The sequence below is a fragment of the Megascapheus bottae genome, chromosome 1 (genome assembly GCF_031878675.1).
Source record: "Megascapheus bottae isolate mThoBot1 chromosome 1, mThoBot2.hap1, whole genome shotgun sequence".
NCBI classification, from domain to species: domain Eukaryota; kingdom Metazoa; phylum Chordata; class Mammalia; order Rodentia; family Geomyidae; genus Megascapheus; species Megascapheus bottae.
In genome coordinates, this window is record NC_143509.1 from 74,737,106 (window position 1) to 74,742,671 (window position 5,566).

A 5,566-nucleotide genomic window follows, 5' to 3' on the forward strand; every position below is an offset into this window, starting at 1 on the left:
ACTTTTCTGCCAGAACTGACTTCAAACCTTGATCCTCTAAGTCTCCTCCTGCTGTGTAGCTAGGATCACAAACCTAAGCCACAGAAGCTTAGCCCTTGAGAAGTTCTTGTTATATTAATGTTGGTTTAATCACTTTAGGATGTCTTTTCTTTTCTATTACTTCTGTTTGTTTATTTTCAATTTTATTAGCATAAATCAATCATATAATGGGTTTTAGATCAAATTCATCCCATCTGTATTGCTCTTTTTAAAATTTCTCTGTCTCCTACCCATTGTTTTTTGGTTATTGTTCTTGTTGTTGGTTTTTTGCCGGTCCTGGGGCTTGAACTCAGGGCCTGAGCACGGTCCTAAGGCTTTCTCAAGGCTAGAGCTCTACCACTTGAGCCACAGCACCACTTCCAGCTTTTTTCTATGGATGTGGTACTGAGGTATCAAACCCAGGGCTTCGTGCGTGCTAGGTGTGCACTCTACTACTAAGCCAAACACCTACCCTAGTGGGTGTAACTATACTCCTTTTCAAAATTAGGTGAAAGGGACATAGACCACTTTATACTGATAAAAAGAACAATTCATCATGAGGGGAAATCAACTATAAACACTTATGCACAGAATATTGGTTCATCCAATTTTGTAAAACAAATGCTACTGGATAAATGCACAAATAAGTACTGGTGAGATAATAATGAATAAGTCTAATATCCGGGTAATTTTGTTTTGAAGTCAACTTTGTGGGGTGTCTTTAGCTGCTCCCGATTTCCTTTGTACTCCATCTACTTGGAAAATATTTTTCCATCCTTTCACTCGTTTGAGTATGTGTGTGTAAGTGGGTGTGTTTGTGTGTGTGTGCTGGGGATGGAGCTTAAATTCGCTTGGCACTGTCCCTGAGTTTTTATGCTCAAAACTAGTGCTTTACCACCTGAGCCACAGCTCTGCTTCTGGATTTTTGGTAGTTTGTCTGCCATGCTGACTTTAAATCATGATCCTTAGATTTCAGCCTTCTGAGTCATTAGGATTATAAGTATTAGCCACTGGCACCTGGCTTTCATTTTTCCACATTTATCGTATATTTTTACTTATCAATGAGATCCATTTTCTGTAAACAGGGCTGAGTCTTGTTTTTCTAATGCAACCTGTCAACCTGTGTCTTTTGATTGGAGAATTAAGACACTTAACATCTACAGTTATTATTAAGAGGTGTGGAAGCTGGTTGCAGTGGCTCACACCTGTCATCCTAGCTGCTCAGGAGGCTGACATTTGAGGATCATGGTTCAAAGCCAGCAGGGGCACAAAAGACTATGAGACTCTTATCTCCAGTTAACCACTAGAAAACCAGAAATGGTGCTGTGGCTCAAGGGGTAGGACAGTAGCCTTGAGCTGATGAGCTCAGGGACAGTGCCCAGTCCCAGAATTCAAGTTCCACAACTGACAAAAAAATGAGGTATGGAATAATACCAGTCATTTTATCATTTTCGTAATACTGGGTATTTTTCTAAGGCTTATATATATTTTTTATTTTTATAGTGAGGTTTCATCTTACCTGTCTTCCTGTGTATCTTTCTACTTTGTATGTAGGATTCTTTATCTTCTGCAATGCTAAATTAGTGATTATAAATTCCTTTAACTTTTGTTTATCACAAAATATTTTTATTGCTCTTTCATTTTGGAAGAATAGCTTTACTGGCTACAGTAATCTAGGTACAGTAATCAAGTTTGATATTTATTTTTGATCAAACTTTGAAATACATCTTTCCACACCTTTCTAACTTTTCTGTCAAGAAATCTTTTGTTGTTCTGATTTGTTTAGCTTGTCACTTTTCTCACTCTATTCCATTTCTTTCATTGTTCTGTATATTTAGTGTGTTAACTATTACATGTCTATTATTAAGACTTTGGGCATTGTCTGTTGGATGTTCTAGAAACCTCCTGTACCTGAATGGTTGACTCACAATTTGGAGAGCTTTCTACCATTATTTAATTTCAAATGCTTATACCATTCAGCTTTTACCTCTGAGCTTCTCTGCCTATGATTCATTTGTTTGGTCCTTTCTGTACTAGAGCTCTTCAGTATTCTAGTAAAGGTCACGGATGTTTCATTCATTTTTTTCTTCAATTTGACTCTTTCAGATCTGGAGAGATTTCACACAGTTTTTATTTGTTTGACTATTGTTCTTTTCATCTTAGAATCTGAGTTTAATTCTCTTTCAAATTTCTATGTGTATATTGAATTCCTCTTCCTACATTGCTTTCCTTACTTCATTCAGCTGTTTATTTGTATTTTTTTAGTTTCTTCAGCAGTGTATTTATATCTTTTTAGAATTTACTCAGAGTTCTATGCATGTCCTCTTTCATTTCATTTCTCATTTTAACCATCATGCTTTTTAGCTCTTTATGTTTTCTGCCTCTTCACTATCCTTAGCGTCTGTTACTGTGTTGTTATTGACATTTAGAGATGTCACAAATCTTGATATATAGCATGTGCACTGCTAACTTTGGGTTTGCTCTATTGGTCTGGATTCAAGGGAACTTCAAAATCTTGTATAAGAAAGATACAGAATGAAGACTGGCTTTGTAGAGGAAATGTATCTTCTAGGGCCCTCTAATGGTTATGATTATGGACTCCTTCAATCTTATCCTCTTTGAGCTCTGATTGGAATAACCAGCCCTTTCCAGCTATTTGTATCCATAACCTGTGGGTAAAATGGTCCTGGAGAAGAGCTGCTTTGATTACCATAGAACATGATCACTTCCAAGTAAGCCAATTCCCAAAGGCAAGAAAGACAATGTGTTTTGCTAGAAAAGCATGTAGAAAATGAGATAGGCAATAAACTACAGTTTCACTCTGCCAGTTATTGTTCTAGAAATGAACTATTGTTATGCTTTTTGGTGTGAGGTCCCAAGAGAAAATCTGGTTATCTTCAGCCTTCTGTCCTTGTTTTTATGCTCAGCATAGTGATAATGAGGTCAGGAATAGCATTGTCTCACACATCTGTGCTACACTGTAACTCACTGTGTTCATACATCAATAAGGTGCTTCACAATTTTATCTCTAGCCAGAGTTCCAGACCTTGCATTTATAAAACAAAACCCAGAAAGCTGAAGCATAAAATAATACATAGGCAAATTACATCCATCTCCAATATGTTTTGAAGTCATGATTTGAAATATAACTCCAATTTGCTACTACTTTGCTGTTTTTTCCTTGTCCTTACCTCAAGAACCTCCTCACTTTATTCTCCACGTTAGCAACTCTTTAAAAACTAAATGTGAAAAAATAAAAAGAATATTTAGGCAGACTGTCTTATTAATGAAAGGAAACATGAGGGGAAAATCTGAAGCTCCAGAGAAGGTGACAAAGGAAGGGTAAGGGAATTGTAGTTATGAGTGTTGTTCTCAATAGCAAAAAACAACAGTGGTAGCATTTAAATAAAAGCATACTTTGCTTATATCTCTATTAAAAAAAAACTAAATGTGGATGAGAAGATGTAATTACTGATTGCTCTTGTTTTAGGGATACCAATAATGGTAGGAAATGATATTAATAAGAAATAAAGGGTGACCATGACTCAGATTTTGCTTTTCCCAGAAAGGTTTCCATATCTTTACTAATTCACAAATGAATTCCCACTTTTAGTTTATCTCTCCATATAAGTGATGACACCAAACTGAAATTTACAAAACTTTGCATTCTCTACCTCTATGCCCTTAGAGTTATTACTCAACTCCCATGTGAAAAGATTGGTCCTGATACCCAGAGACTACACTTACAGCCCCTTTTTTCACTGGTTTTAAAGCATGAGTTCACAAAGACAGGCAAAGCAAAATAGCAAAGCTTTGTGGAAGAAAATAATATTCATCAGAGCTCCCACTAGGTGAGAGACATTCCAAGGGAAGGTTACTCTCAGGGATGAATGTCCCTAAGTTAATAATGTACCTGTCCAAGAGAGAGTTACTTGTTTCTCAAGATCAATCAACAGCCTGAGGACCATATCAATCCCTAAATCTAGTCAGAGGTTCTATACAACCGGTACCTGCTCTTCCCAAGACATTTAGTTCTTTTGACTAGGTGTCTGCTCAGATCCTCATCGCTGCCTGGAGTCCAGTCAGTCTCTGTTCATGTACAAGTCTTCCTGCAGCAGTAGACTGAAATGTTTCCTAAGGCTGGAATTCAAAACTGCTGAAGGCTCTGGTAAGGAAGGCAGAAGCATGATGGAGGAGGGCCAGTCTCTTTGCACTCAGTCCAACAAATGAGATGAGTTTTGTTTCAGTAAACTAATACCAGAGGTCTTACTTCACAACCAAACTCACGATCTTATCTTCTAGCTCTTTACCCAATTAAAACAGTTCCTTCCTTTGTGGAAGACACCACCTTCAACCTAGAAATCTGAGAGTCATCCTTGATTCCTTCATGCTGCTGACATCAGATCCACTATGAAGTTCACAAATAGCACTCCCTCCTTCACCCTGGCTTTCCAAACCTACAGACAATTCAGTTCAGTCAATCTTTACTCCCTTTGAATCCAGACAAGCTCTCTCAGGCTTCCAGTTTTGTTCATACTCCAAGCTATTCCTCCTCCCCCGCCTCCTCCTCCTCCTCCCCCTCCTCCTCCCCTTCCTCCTCCTCCTCCCCTTCCTCCTCCTCCTCCCCCTCCCCCTCCTCCTCCTCCCCTTCCTCCTCCTCCTCTTCTTATAACAATCTGATGATGGCACTTTGTTAGAAACATATATTTACTCCCAGTGTTGCAAAAAAAAAAAATTCTCTTAGCTCTGATCTTGATCTATGTACTTTTCCAGATTAACTTGTTGGTTGTTGTTTTCCAATTAAAGGCTTAGTAATAATCTCTACTCACTTCCATTAATACTATTCACTATGGCTCCTATGATCCAGTGTATTAAGTCTCTGAACAGAAATCATCTTCCTCACTGTATCCTTACTCAAGACTCACCTGAGGCTTCATTCTATCTGGAATTCCTTCCACTGTGGTATTGTGACATGACGTTGGTCTATATCTCAAGCGGGGCACTAATTACAGTATTTACATGTTTGCTGATATGGGGTTAGGAGGAGAGGATTCCATGTCCCACCAGAGTCCACCACACAGAGACAGTCTCATATAAAAAGGTGAATTTATTGGGGAAGTAGATGCCAGGGACACAGTTCAGACTCAGGAGCTGACACTGTGACCCCGAGCAGCTCTCACACTGGGTTTTTAAGGGCAAAACCCATGCGGTGGAACCTGGCTGCACACAGGTGGCCAGTGGGATAGTCACATACACAGAGGGATCACAGCCAGCTCCAGCCACACGCAGGTAGCCAATAGGGTTACAGCCCAGTGTTTGAATTTACCTATCACCTTAGTTGGAGTTGGTGTGCAAATTGGGCAGGTCTCCACACAAAGCAGGCCTCCCATCCACCCAAGCGGATATTCCTCCTCATGGGGGTGGAGATAAGGTTGCCCCTCCCTAGAAGGGCAAAGGTTGCTGGGCTGCTTTACCATTGCTGACCTTCTACAATGGGGTGGGGAACTCTTAGTGCATTTAAGATGGTGTCAGTCTTCTCTCCCCTTAA